Genomic DNA, 16,279 nt, shown 5'->3' with positions numbered 1-16,279 from the left:
CTTATATCTTATAATTTCATTATTCTCATTACGTTTTTGTACAAATACCCAATAGGCTTGACACCTCTCACGTGTCTGGACCACAAACAGACTTGACACCTCTTAAGTGTTTGGATCAAATGTCCAGACTTTTCGTCTAGCTACTGCAGTTAGCTTTGCTTTTATAGCTCTTTTTCAATGATGGCCAATCATGTCTCCGTCGACTTCTACAACATTTTGAGGTTCCGGATCCTCAATAATTATATTAAGAGCAATTATATGTGAGAATATGTTGTCCACAACAACTTCATTTCTATTCCATCTCTTTTCATAATTCATTGAGATCATGTTCAGGTACCTTTGTAACATTATCATAGTTAGGTAACTTGACCTCGTCAGGTTTTTGGGCCTCGTTAGGTCCCTTTGCCACATCAAGGGCATATGCCTCATCAAAGACAATTTTATCACTCTGTTAGCTAATTGGGCCTCTTTAGGAGCACCCATTTCATACTCTATCATGCTCTTTGGCATTTGCCTCATTTTATCACTATTAGCTAACTAGGCCTCTTTAGGAGCACCCATTATATTATGCACTTTTTCTAGTGCTTTTCTCTTTTAAGGAACAGAATCTTTTGCACCGACTGGTCTCCACGATTTATGCGTGCTTCAGATGTATTTGCAACACTAACAAACTATCCCATTGGGATGTCAATTCTTGTTGGAATATTCGTAGCTAGCAAATATGATTTTATTACTTTCTTTGTGCCAGTGAATGCATCTGGTAATTGATTTGCAATATTTTGCAAACGAATGTTCCATTGAACCTCTTATTCATATTGATTTGTACAAGGATCAAATTGAGATAATTTCAAAGCATTCAATTTACATCATTTTGCCTAGGGTTGCAACTCGTGCGGGTTGGGCGAGTTTGAGGTATAATTTGAGCTCAACCTACCATATGAAATGTTAAATCCAAGCCCAAGCGTAACCCTATCCTCAGCCTTACCTACCCAACCTAAACCCAACCCATCCTTTTACTTTTAAATTCGGGCTTGCAACTCGGGCTTAGATTCCGGATAAAAATTTCGAGTTAATTCGGGGTTACTCATATGGCTAATCATTATATCAAAAATTTAATATGATCTTGAATTAGTTTTAGATTAAATTATACTCTTAAATAAGAAAAAGTTTAAAGACTTTTTGTCGATTTTTAATAAATTACAAAAAAAAAAAAAAAAAAAATTAGAAAATTAATTCTCATAAATGTTAACATACAATAAGTTGAGATTTAACAAAAAACAAAAAAGTTGAAAAGAAAAAAAATAATTATAGTTTAAATATTATATATAATATATTTAAAAATAAAAATATATATGAAAATAATATTAGAATTCGGGTTCGGGTTGATTTGGGTTGCTAGTACTTTAACCCAAGCCCAACCCTAATTAAATCCGGGTTGAGATTTTTCAACCCAAGCCCAATCCTAATTGTAAAAATGATTACCCAAGCCCGTGAAAAATCGGGCTGGGCTCAAGCTGGGTTCGAGTTACCTAACCCATGTTGCACCCCTAATTTTGCATTTATGATCTTACCTTTTCTCCCCCTTATAGTGGGAAAATAGTCTCGTTATAATAATAATCGGCACAACGTGCCATAAAGACTTCTCATGTCGGGGGTTCAAAATATTTATTAACAGAAGGGGAAAAGTTTTAGCAAATGAAATACTACGAGTATAAAATAAACAGACGAGCATATGGTGGTATAATAGTACCCATGAGAGAACTAATGAAATTTCTCTAGTATATGTTTCTTATATGAGGTATTGGAAGTGATACATATATATTTTACATCACCTTCATTTTCATGGAAAAAATATTTTCAATATCGAAAAATTGTGTGTATTAGGCAAGAATCCCAAATCACTACTGATTAGGGATCTTTTCTTTATCACCAAATATTTAGATTCCTTTAAAGTCTAATTTACTTCCTTATTTGTATCAATCCCTTATTCAATGGGATTATATCTTTTCTAGCTTTATTAGTAAATCAAGTACTGATGTATATAAATACATGTGTAAAGAGATGTAAACGATTATGGAATACAATTAAGAAATTGTTCATAGTATCAGAGCATTCAAATACTCCAACGAGTTTTCTGATCCATATCACATTTTTCACTGTCTTTTTTTTTTTTTTTTTTTTTTTTTTTGTCTGATTATCGTCGTTTAGTCGGTGCATTACAATATCTCACTCTTACACAGCCAGAAATTTCTTTCACCGTGAATCATGCAGCTCAGTTTATGAGTCACCCTCGAGAACCACATTTGGCTACTGTAAAGCGTATACTTTACTACTTGAAAGGGTATCTTGGGCACAGGATATCCTTTCAACACTCAACCAGTGCTATTCATCTTATTGCATTCTCCGATGCTGATTGGGCAGGTTGTCCCGACAATTGTCGATCAATTACTGGATATTGTGTTTTCTTGGGTTCTAATTTAATTTCGTGGTACCTACTGTTTCTAGGTCCAGTGCCGAGTCAGAATATCGTGCTCTTGCCTATGCATGTGCTGAGACTATTTGGATCCGGTATTGTGATACCCTCGGATCCAAAACACGGGTTGATCAGGCCTAGGCCCAAACCCGAGGGAATATCAAGCAATTAATATTTACAACGAACACAGATTGCAAAACTGAATAAGAAATAATTAACAGCTGGAAGAAAACTAAATAGAATCCTTAAAAATTAAAACTTAAAATCCATTAATCTAAAACCTCCAATTAATTAACAACTCGGGAATCTATCTAGTGGACCTCTAATAAAAATCACAGCTGTAACATAAAATAACTATATTAAAAATCCAAAGCTAATAAGCAAGCAGACCTACGTAATCGGTGGAATGGAAGTCTGTATCTGCTCTGCACGATCAAGCTCTAACCTTGGAACTGACGAGCACCTGAAAAATAAGAGAGTGGGTCAGGCCCACATGCAAGTCCTATTCTACTACGATCCATACATAAACCCGATATGCAGATACATCCTAGATAGACTCAACAATATCTATAGTAGTCCATATATGTATAAGTACACACTATAGGACGCTCACTAGTCTAAAATGTCTGTCTCAGCCTGAGTAGAGATACCATGCAAATCACACATAATGTGGTCATGTGTACCTAGACCTACCAGGGAACAACACCACTGTCCAGCTATCCATCCTAGGCGATATACGCACCCTAACCATGGTCTTGAGACTTAAGCTCATACCATAACACCATAATATAAATATATAAAGTCCGTTCCAGGTGTGTCATTCAAAAGGTTTATTGACCTGACACCTAAGTATAAGTAGGACTTAACTTTTGTAGTCAATCCATCTTATTTCCATATAGGCAAGACTTAGTATTAAAACTAATCCGTCCCTAGAATAGGTAGGTCTCAGTGTTTTGAACTGAGCTGTCCCTATTATTCCACTGTCCCATACCGGTGCATAACCATCCATCTAAGTAGGACTTAACTTTTTATAGTTAAGCCAACTTATTCTAAATTAGGTAGGATTTAGTGTTTTAGCTAATCCATTCCTAGTATGCCACCGTCCCATACCGGTGCATACAATCCTCCAACACGTAGTTGATAAAAATAATATTAAATAATTTATCAACAGTTCTCCGAAATATGCATAAGTATAGTTTAATACACATATAATGACATTAGGCATTCACTACAGACCCTAAAAATCATGCTCCAACTATTTAAAACTGCTAAAATAAATCATAGCATTTACGTCCTCCAAAATAGCCTGTAAATCGATACAATTACAACAATTTAAGTATCAATTAAATCCAAACTAAGTATAGTCATTTATGGTTAGTTCACCATACTTATAACACTGTAAAAATATGATTATATATAATTAGATCATATTTAAAAACCCTTGCCAAGTTCCAGTAAGTAAAACTAACAACACAGTGTGCAACTTACCAGCTTTCCCCTTAAGTTTTTCTTGCTCTATCCTTCAGTCCAATTATGAATTTATGTCTCCTCATAATTTTACAGGTCTACAATAGTCCCATATAACATTTAATACAATTTAAACCAACAGAGAAAAATCCATTCAGTCCAAATAGCCCCTAAGGATCAAGCCTGAACCCTTTTAAGTGAGAGCAGGCTCTTTTAAACTTTGAAGCCTTCTCTAATTCACCTAGAGTCGGCTATAGGACCTTGAGAGCCGGCTCCAAGGCACCAAGAGCCGGCTCCACTTTTTTGGGAGCCGGCTCTAAGGGTTTTGGAAGCATGCTCTCCCTCCCTTAGCAGCCGTCGTCCGTTTCACCTTCATCTTCTTCGACTCCGGTGATTTTTCAGGCCTCTGTACTGTGTTAAATTCTTATTCTAATATTCAATTAACATTCCAGACTAATTACAAGACAACCATATGCATCATTAATCTCAAATAAGCAAGAATTAAACATGTATACAGAAGGAACCAACTAACAAAAACTTTAAGAATTTTATATATCAGTTTCATTTAACGAGATTCATTATCAATTTAAGCATGCATAAAAGATTGTATAAACATTTATTAAACTCCTGGAGTCCATCTAAGCATGCACAGATCACAAGTTTATGGGAAAGAGAATAATAGAGACTTGCCTTTGAGACCTTGGATTAAAATCTCTAACTATGTCTCTATCAACTCCGGCAACATCAGTTGTGTTAAACAACCTTTACTGCTCCTAGTTCAGTCCAGTAGCACACACCAAACTTCCCTCCTAGATTCAGTCCTAGCGTAAGACAAAAATCCTAGACTTCCTCCCTTTATCTCTCTCTGTATTTCTTTCTGTAACTCTCCGTTTCTTCCACTACGGGAATAGGGGTTCTCTGTTTGCAGTTTACAGAATTAAGTTTTCTGTTCTAAAACCCTAAGTCGACATATCCTATAGTATTTATAGGCTTCAATTAACCAAAACCCTATTCCAATTCTAACTATAAGTCGGCCATGTTGAATCCTAAAACCCTAAGTTAAGATAAACAAAATAAATAAACAGTGAACCAATTAAATAAATCAATTAAATAATTAAATTAACTAAAACAGTTAAGGCAACCCAATTACTGAATACAACCATTAATTTTAATTTAATCCAAATAGTCAAATAACAGTTACATATTAATAAAGCAATTAACTTAATTTAAATAAGTCAAATAATACAAATAATATAATAAATTCAAATTATATAACTAATTCAATAATCACCACAATATAAAACAATTAAGCAAATAATCAAATAAAATGACACATAATCAAATAAAATGTAATTAAATAATAAATTAAATACCAGGAATATCCTTTTAAAATTAGGGGTATTACATTTTTTCCCCCTAACAAATGGAATTCCATCCTCGGAATTCGCTCTTACCTTCTTCCAATATTTCATAAAACTACGAGCGAATGACATCCTCCCATTTCCAAGTGGACTCAGCCTCATTGTGATGACTCCACTGAAGACGCACTAAAGAAATAACCTTATTACGAAGGATTTGATCCTGACAGTCGACAATACGACACGGTGGCTCCAAGTATGTTGCATCCGGCTATAACTCAATCTCCCCAACATTAATATGCTGATACCGATCCTCATCTCGCAGAAATTTCTGCAACATGGAAACATGAAACACGTTGTGTACGCGATCCAAATTATCCGGAAGTGCCAACCGATAAGCGACAGCTCCAACTCGATCCGTAATCATGAATGGGCCGACAAATCATGGAGACAACTTCCCGTTTTTCCCAAAGCGCATTATCCCTTTCATAGGAGACACTTTGAGGAGAACATGATCCTCAACCTGAAACTCCAAAACACGTGTGCGACAATCCGCATAACTCTTCTGCCTACTCTGGGCAGTACGCATGCGATCCCTAATAAGAGCAATCTTCTCAAAAGTATCCTTGATGAACTCAAGACCCAAGAATCTGCTATCGCCAACCTCCATCCAACAAACAGGCGACCGACACGGTCGACAGTACAACGCCTCAAAAGGTACCATCCCAATAGTCTTCTAGAAACTATTATTATAAGCAAACTCCATAAGCGGTAAATAATCCTCCCAGTGGCCCTTAAAATTAAGAACACACGACCGAAGCATATCCTCCATAATCTGATTAACCCTCTCAGTCTGTCCATCAGTCTGAGGATGATAAGCAGTGCTAAGATGTAACTCTGTACCCAAAGCCTGCTGAAAATTCTTCCAGAATCCTGACACAAAGCTCGAATCCCTGTCCGATGTAATAGACAATGGAATGCCATGCAACTTCACAATCTCGGTAATGTAAAGTCTCGCCAACTACTCCGAAGTGAAGACAGTGCGAACATGCAAGAAATGAGCTAATTTCGTCAGTCTATCCACGATAACCTAAATGGAATTGTGATCCTTGAAAGAGTTCGGCAACCCTTCCACAAAATTGATAGAAATGCTCTCCCATTTCCACTCCGGTATCAGCAGTGGCTATAGAGCTCCTGGCGGCCTCTAATGATCAATCTTAACTATTTGATAAGTACTACATCATGAAACAAATATAGCAATATCCTTTTTCATACCTGCCAACCAAAACTGTCACTTCATATCCTGATACATCTTGTCACCTCCTAGATGAACAGAAAACTCAGAATGGTGAGTTTCCCTCATCACATCTTTCCTCAACTCGTCAGCAGAAGGTATCACTAACCGTCCCTTGTACCGCAAACCTTTGTCAGCCCCAATGACCGGGTCCTCGTTTACAAGGGTCGCGATACCAAGTCAAGCTTGAAGAGTTGTGAATTTAGGAGGTGGCAAAGTTTTACATTTATAGAAAGCCACTACTACCTTTCTCTATATAAAATATAGATAGGGTGAGTAGGGATCGTCCCAAGGGATTATATGTGTTGGAATTTCAACTTCGACTCTAGCGTACCAAATGATTGCAAAAGAGAATTGGGTTGGTTGATTATACTAAATGAGCTAAACTATAATAAAGCAATGCAATAAGATAAAGAGTAAGTAAGAAGGAAAGGTCTTGGGGTGTAGAGATCACCACCAAACAATACTATTCCAAACCATAATCAAGTGACTAATGAGGGAAATGAATGTGTTACAACAATGTTGTGTGTGTAAAAGACATTTAATTGGTAAGGGTGACTCAACAAGTGCAAATTGTCTCAATCAACATGTGTGAGGCCACAATACATCTATTGGTAGAGGAATATATTGTCTAAACATCATGTGAAGATAACAAAATAACAATTCAAGTCATTGAACCTTTCATTAAGCTCATAGTCCAAGCAATCCATAAGGATGATTTAGTTAAACATGCATTATCTAAACATCATGTGAGAGGTACAAAATATCTATTGGGAGAGGAATAAATTGTCTAAACACATGTGAAAGATACAACATATCATAATTAGTCATTAATCTTTCATTAAGCTCAAAATCCACATACAACACAATATTAGAAGAATATGCCATTTGGACTCACAAGCATGGAACATCAAACATCAAGAGTAAATTGTCCTCCCATCTAACATTACACTACCACTACACTAAATCTACACTACTATCATGAAAATAAAGCTATCTAGACTAGGGGAGAGGCACAAACCATCAAGAATAGGCATAAACCATCAAATGAACCAAAATAGCATTCATTAAGCATATCATCTTGATAATCTCTAGATCTATAGCATCAATACACATAGACATGCATCAAAAACACTAAATCTAGGGATAAGCACATGAATATCCTACTCTAGCATACATAGACATATGGATAGAATAGAATAGTCAATTGGAAGCATTAAACCATACAAACCATGAAATAATCAAGATTTATATATACATGAATATCAAGATGTATCATACAACACTAATCCCTCAATAATACATAAGATTAGAGTATAGAAAGCATGTTTGGGGCTAACTCTAGCCCCAAGAGGATGTCTAGCCACTCATAGTAGTGATGATCCAACCCTCAAGGGCTAACTCCATGGCTGCTCCTTGTTGGTGAAGAGCTCCTCCAATGGTTGCTCTAGCTTCCTCCCTTCTTCCTCTCCAAGAATAGCTTCCAAGATGATTTTCAATGTGTGACAAGAGAGTTTCTCAAAAAGTGTATTATATTCCTTATATAGGTAGGTCAAATACACCCTATGATGAGCTGTGGTCGTGCAAGGCATATTCTCCAATGATTGGATGAAGAACGGAATAAATGAGCTGGACTTTAACTTTTTCTCGCTGGAGGAAGTTCGATCGATCGAACCTTAACTTGGATCGATCGAAAATGGGTTCGATCGATCGAACTGCATCTTAGATCGATCGAAGTAGTCTGACTCCTCCGGATAATGACAAGGCTGGGATATTTTCAAGATATTTATGGGGAAAAAGACAAAAGTGGTTGGTAGGCGTACAGCTGTGGATAAGATCAATCATTTGAATAGGACAAAATAGGGTTCGATCGATCGAAGGTGATGTTCGATCGATCGAACTTGGAATTTCAGCAAAGGCCAAGGTTGGATCTATCGAGAAGTACTGTGATCGATCATAGATGTTCGATCGATCGAACTCTAAGTTGGATCGATCGAACTTTTCAACTGCACAACTTGATTACTTTTTGCTCCTTTCTTTCTCCACTTTGCTCCCTCCTTTGGTTTATCTCAGGATTGCTTCAATTAAGCTCTTATTTGGCTGAGTTAGCTAAATTTTGGGATTAGTGCCTGAAAATATAAATATCACGTAATAAGTCTAAAACGGCAAAGTAAGATAGATAAAGGTACTAGAATGCTTAAGCTTAACGGGTTTAAATGCGCACTTTTCAGTGCTCATCACACCCCCAAACTTAAATATTGCTAGTCCCTAGCAATGAACTAAGAAGTAAAGGAATGAAATAAACAACTATACAAGAATAAACTGGAAAGCAAGTAAAATGATAACACCATTTTCGTAGGGAACACGATTGCATTTAGCATATGCAACAAGTATTTTAAACCCCTAGGTTACCCCTAGTGGACGAGTAAAGTCTCGTGAGGGTTTCCAGAAATGGTACCCACAAACATTAAGTTCATTCTTTCAAAAGAGGCACCAATATTGCAAACAAGCATTGGGAGAAAACTACCTCAAGTATGCAATTTTTCAACCGTTTCTAAGCAATCTCCCAAAATTTCAATATCAAGCAAGCAAGTATGGTCCTCCATATATCAAGAAAATGATCATGAATATCAAAACAAATCTAGAATCCATGTGAGAGGTCCGGCATCAAGTGTGTTGCTATCTTAGCCAACTAGAGAAGTAATCACATCCTTACCCTCAAACTAGCACACAAATCTAGTACCGATCATCAAGATAAGAGAGTGGACCTTTTATTAAAGCTTTATTGTTCTAGGTGCGCTTATTCTTTTCACTCATTTTCTTCTTTTTTTTTTTTTTTTTTTTTATTGAGGATCAAAGATGGAAATATTGTGCAATGTGTTGATCTCTTAAGCTTTCTAGAAGATTCATGTAGCGAGCTTTAGGTCAATGACTCCCAAACCAGATGGCTTTGGGGCATTAGGTGTTAAGACACCCCAACGGACTTACAAACTCAAATCAACTAGGCTACAAATCAAGAGAACAACCATCTAATCATTTCCCACTTCTCGCCTTTTGGGAGAAGTCCTCACTTTTATTGCTTTTACAACTTCTTTTTTTTTTTTTTTTTTTTTTTTTTAATCAATTATTAACCTAGAGTTTGGGCCCTCCACCTTTCGGCGCGAGAAGTTCACTGCTTAATGAGGCAAGAATCCCGGCTACTCAATGAAAAGGGGTTGTTATCCACCTTTATCAAGAATGAAAGCTTTCAATGCACTACTAGCCCAATTGGGATATAACCAATTCAATAATCAACAAAGCATGTACCCCACAAATGAATGCTAGTGTGCACCGGTGCTAGTGTAGAATCCTAGAATGAATCTCAAAACAATCACAAATTCAGGATGATGTGGACCACAAATGCAAGCAAGACATCAATCTTTTGAAAAATTTACTCCTAAATGGCATCCTCAAGGCATACAAGGAGTATTGGACTCTCAAGTTAAGCAATTTTAAATTTTAAGCAATATAGTCCTCAAAAGATCAAAATCATAGCTAACATCAATCTCAAATCTCAATCATGCATTTAAAGCTCAAATCTTAAGTAGAATGCAACAAGACACCTTACCCCCAAACTTAAACCGCACATTGTCCTCAATGTGCAATGAGAACAATGGAAAAAAAAGTGGAAAGAGTATACCGTGGTAGTGTAGACATGAAGCCCGGTCATGATCCAATTCGAAAGACGTCTCCCCCAAACTTGGAATCAACAACCTACTTGAATAACCACGCTAACAAACTCACATCAAATATCAAATGGGATAAGAATAATCAAATCAAGCATTCTAAGGCAATGTAACACATGATGCAAGAGAGATATAAGATCAAGCCCTAACTAAATCATAAAGTATGCATGACTACACATAAGGGCACAATGATGAATCTTTTTATATTTTTCATTTAATGAAAGCAAGTATATACAAAATGCAAGAAAAACAAAGAATAAAATGCATGAACAAAATATAAAAAGAAAATTAAATAAGGCAAAATGTAATGAAAGAATATGTTCAATGTAAGAAATGAAAAACAATATGTGCAATGCAAGAAATGAAAAGGAACATGTACAATGCAAAAAAAATGGAAAGAATATGTACAATGCAAGTATATACAAAATTTTCTTACTTTTTGTTTTTCATTTTTTTTTTTTTTAATATATATGTGAAAACATGCAAAGAAAAATGAAAAATGTAAGAAATATGCAAAATGGGTGCTAAGTTTAACGTCTCTAGCAAGACGGAATACTTCTTTGAAAAATCGTCTCATTTTTTTATTTTTTATTTTTTTAGACAAAACAAATATGTACACAAATAAAAATAAAAAGGCAAGTAAATAAAAATGTAAGAAAATAAGGAATGCAAAGATTTTTATTTATTTTTTTATTTTTATTTATTTTTTTATTTATTTTTTTGATAAGTTAGAAGAATTAAAAATTAAAGTTAAACAATATATTTTTGGATTTTTGGAAATAAGATAAAATAAAAGAAAAATGTTTTTGGAATTTGATTTTTTTTTTTAATTTTAAATATTTGAAATAAAAATAAAAATAAAGCTTGGAAATAAAAGTAAAAATGAAAATAAAATAAAAATCTTTTTGGAATTTTTGAAAATAAAATTAACAAAAATATTTTTGTATTTTTAACAAATTTCCAAAAACTTCTTTTTTTTTTTTTTTTTTTTTTTAGTCAAGAGAAAGAGGTAACTAAATGAAATAAAATAAAATAAATAAAATAAAAATAGAAATAGGAAAAAGTCAAAAAGTGAAAGGGTCAAAGGGGCAAAGTTGTGATCGATCGAAGATGAAGTTCGATCGATCGAACATAGCTGTGATCGATCCGAGATGAAATTCGATCGATCGAACATGTAAAATTTTGGAGATCCCGAGAGCATGCATTTTCAGAATTGAAACATGTCCAAAATTTTTCTAAGTGTTGAAGCTCGAGATCGATCGAACTATAAAGTTGGATCGATCGAATGTTCTTTGATCGATCGAAATTATAGTTGGATCGATCGAACAGTGAAAATCCTGGAGATCTCGAGAGCATGCACTTTCAAAATTGATGAAAGCTCAAAATTTTTTCTAAGTGTTGGGACTCAAGTGGAGTTCGATCGATCGAATCCATAGTTGGATCGATCGAAGAACAATTCGATCGATTGAAGGTGCTCTTGTGATCGATCGAACTGGCACTAAATGCCTAATTTTGAACTGAAAGTTCAGAAAATCCTATGCTAAGCCCCAATGATGGTAACAAGAATGAAAATTTGAAAAATAGATGGAAGAATGTACACAAGAATGAAAAATAAAAATAAATGAGGGAGGAATAGAGTTGTGAAACTCTACGAATACTAGTGTTTAACGTCTCTAGCAAGACGTTAGGTCAACTCACTAATCAAATGAATCAAAAACTGGATATGAAACATCCTTATTGACCCTCTTTTCACTTTTCTCATTTAATATCCCACTTATGACAATAAAATCATCCTCCAAAAGAATGACTTGAAAAGAAATAAAAGAGATGATATTGTTCCTTTCATCCACGGTCTTGAAAACAAAATCAATCATGGTTAGGCTTGCCTCTTTGTTGTGTTCTTGAAACACATTCAAATGATCATCCATATTGATAATTGGTGAGGCATTGTCTTTCAAAGACTCATTTGGATTAATAAGAAACACCCTCTCTTCATTCCTCTTCTCCTCCTCATAAATTACCATTTCCTCACATTCTAAGTAAGCTAAGGAGTCCATTAGAAAGTTTATTTCATTTTTAGAGCTTTTAAAGTCAAAACCACAATTTTTATACATTTCCAAAAGACACTCCTCAAGAGGGTCATTAGAGATAATAGAAGGAAGGCCCTCTTCAACAAGTTCCTCCTCCTTCTCTCCTGCCTCAAGTGTGGTCAACATCTCCTCACTCTCTAAAGTAGCCATTTCCGAGATAAAATCATAATCAAAACAAGGAAAGTCCTCATTAATCATGTTATGTTCTATTGGATTAGCCATTAACTCACTTGCCACTTCCTCCTCTATATAAGATAGAGTGCTAGGCATTAGCTCACTTGTTTCATTCTCCTCACTCTCATCATCCTCATCTATATACATTGAAGTTCTTGCCATTTTTTTATTTGCCTCTTCCTCCTCCTCTTGATGAGAAAGAGTATTTGTAATTTGCTCAACTTAAGCTTCTAAGTTGGCTAAAGTTTGAGAATGAGAATTAATAAGTGAAGTGTGTGAAATATGCACATCAAGTAAAGCTAACACTTTTTCTTCAAATCCGAGTGAGTACTTAGAAGGTGGTGGAATTGATTCATCATAAAATGGTGGTGGAGGGCAATAGTCATAAGAAGGATTAAATGAGTGATCAAGTCCATAATAAGATGATGCATGAAATGAATTGGACTCAATCTTATAAGGATTAAAATGTGATGGAGGAGCATAAGGTGAAGGGATGTAATTCCCCCCCAAACTTGGATCAAACAATTCCTCCATTCACAATTAAAACCCAAATGCAAGAAAAAATTGGCCTCAACAAGGGCCTATGCTTGGACAAAAATTTAGCAATAAAATGAGCCTCAACAAGGGCTATCACATGCATACAAAGAAGTGAAACAATTAAAATACAAGAGTTCCAAGAATTGCTCACAACGGTCCTTTAGCACTTCAACTCCAAATTTAGCTTTTAAGCTCCAATGATTGCTTTAAGTTCCAAAGTTCACCTTCCTTGTAGTCAAGTACCTAATTGAACAAATAACGATGAGAATCAAGAGGAAAGAATATACAATGGAAAATAAAATAAAAATAGAAGCAATCTAATGAACACTATTGTCTAGTTTAATTCCAACAAAACCGTTAATCCCCGGCAACGGTGCCAAAAACTGACCGGGTCCTCGTTTACAAGGGTCGCGATACCAAGTCAAGCTTGAAGAGTTGTGAATTTAGGAGGTGGCCAAGTTTTACATTTATAGAAAGCCACTACTACCTTTCTCTATATAAAATATAGATAGGGTGAGTAGGGATCGTCCCAAGGGATTATACGTGTTGGAATTTCAACTTCGACTCTAGCGTACCAAATGATTGCAAAAGAGAATTGGGTTGGTTAATTATACTAAATGAGCTAAACTATAATAAAGCAATGCAATAAGATAAAGAGTAAGTAAGAAGGAAAGGTCTTGGGGTGTAGAGATCACCACCAAACAATACTATTCCAAACCATAATCAAGTGACTAATGAGGGAAATGAATGTGTTGCAACAATATTGTGTGTGTAAAAGACATTCAATTGGTAAGGGTGACTCAACAAGTGCAAATTGTCTCAATCAACATGTGTGAGGCCACAATACATCTATTGGTAGAGGAATAAATTGTCTAAACACATGTGAAAGATACAACATATCATAACTAGTCATTAATCCTTCATTAAGCTCAAAATCCACATACAACACAAAATTAGAGGAATATGCCATTTGGACTCACAAGCATGGAACATCAAACATCAAGAGTAGATTGTCCTCCCATCTAACATTACACTACCACTACACTAAATCTACACTACTATCATGAAAATAAAGCTATCTAGACTAGGGGAGAGGCACAAACCATCAAGAATAGGCATAAACCATCAAATGAACCAAAATAGCATTCATTAAGCATATCATCTTGATAATCTCTAGATCTATAGCATCAATACACATAGACATGAATCAAAAACACTAAATCTAGGGATAATCACATGAATATCCTACTCTAGCATACATAGACATATGGATAGAATAGAATAGTCAATTGGAAGCATTAAACCATACAAACCATGAAATAATCAAGATTTATATATACATGAATATCAAGATGTATCATACAATACTAATCCCCCAATAATACACAAGATTAGAGTATAGAAAGCATGCTTGGGCTAACTCTAGCCCCAAGAGGATGTCTAGCCACTCATGGTAGTGATGATCCAACCCTCAAGGGCTAACTCCATGGCTGCTTCTTGTTGGTGAAGATCTCCTCCAATGGTTGCTCTAGCTTCCTCCCTTCTTCCTCTCCAAGAATAGCCTCCAAGATGATTTTCAATGTGTGACAAGAGAGTTTCTCAAAAAGTGTATCATATTCCTTATATAGGTAGGTCAAATACACCCCATGATGAGCTATGGTCGTGCAAGGCATATTCTCCAATGATTGGATGAAGGACGGAATAAATGAGCTGGACTTTAACTTTTTCTCGCTGGAGGAAGTTCGATTGATCGAACCTTAACTTGGATCGATCGAAAATGGGTTCGATCGATCGAACTGCATCTTGGATCGATCGAAGTGGTCTGACTCCTCCGGATAATGACAAGGCTGGGATATTTTCAAGATATTTATGAGGAAAAAGACAAAAGTGGTTGGTAGGCGTACAGCTGTGGATAAGATCAATCATTTGAATATGACAAAATAGGGTTCGATCGATCGAAGGTGATGTTCGATCGATTGAACTTGGAATTTCAGCAAAGGCCAAGGTTGGATCTATCGAGAAGTACTGTGATCGATCATAGATGTTCGATCGATCGAACTCTAAGTTAGATCGATCGAACTTTTCAGCTGCACAACTTGATTCCTTTTTGCTCATTTCTTTCTCCACTTTGCTCCCTCCTTTGGTTTATCTCAGGATTGCTTCAATTAAGCTCTTATTTGGCTGAGTTAGCTAAATTTTGGGATTAGTGCCTGAAAATATAAATAACACGTAATAAGTCTAAAACGGCAAAGTAAGATAGATAAAGGTACTAGAATGCTTAAGCTTAACGGGTTTAAATGCGCACTTTTCAGTGCTCATCACCCAATATAGTAGAAGGGAACCTCTCCGGAAGCTATCTCTGCTACTTTGTCAATGCACTGTTGATCCGTGAGTTGAGCCTTCAAAACCTTGTGAATGATTGAAGGTGTAACTACCATACAAGCCATGAAAGCATCTGATAACTCATCCACTATCCTCAAAGCATTCCACTCAACGGTGAATAAAGTAGAAAGACTACCGACAGGTCGGCGACTGAGTGCATCCGCTACCACATTCGCTTTTCCTGGATGGTACTGTATAGAAAAGTGATAGTCTTTTACAAACTCCAACTATCTGCGTTGTCTCATATTCAGCTCCCGCTGAATGAACAGATACTATAGACTCTTGTGATCGCTAAATAATCTGAAGGACTCACCCAACAGATAATGCCTCCAAATACGTAAGGCAAAGACCACAGCTGCCAACTCCAAATCATGTGTTCGATAATTAAGCTCATGAGGCTTAAGCTTCAGAGACCCATACGAAATCGGTCGCTCCTCCTGCTTCAAAACACATCCAAGACCCTGCAAAGAAGCATCTGTGTAAACAAGATACTTTATCCCGTTCTGTGGATCAGACAAAACCAGTACAAAAGTCAACTTAGTCTTCAACTCATCAAAAGCTTTCTGATAATGTTCATCCCATACGAACCGTACACCCTTTTTAGTCAGATGAATGAGTGGTCTCGTTATCTCTGAGAACCCCTAGATGAACCTCCTGTAACACCCTGCCAAACTGAGGAAACTCCAAATCTCGGTAGGTGAAGTAGGCTGTCCCCACTTAACCACCGCTGAAACCTTGGCTGGATCTATCGCTATTCCCCTTTTTGACACCACGTGACC

The sequence above is a fragment of the Cornus florida genome, unplaced genomic scaffold (genome assembly GCF_030987335.1).
Source record: "Cornus florida cultivar Cherokee Brave unplaced genomic scaffold, ASM3098733v1 CherokeeBrave_3.0.0_Hap2_Chr08, whole genome shotgun sequence".
Classification (NCBI taxonomy): Eukaryota; Viridiplantae; Streptophyta; class Magnoliopsida; order Cornales; family Cornaceae; genus Cornus; species Cornus florida.
This window is presented reverse-complemented; position numbering follows the sequence as displayed.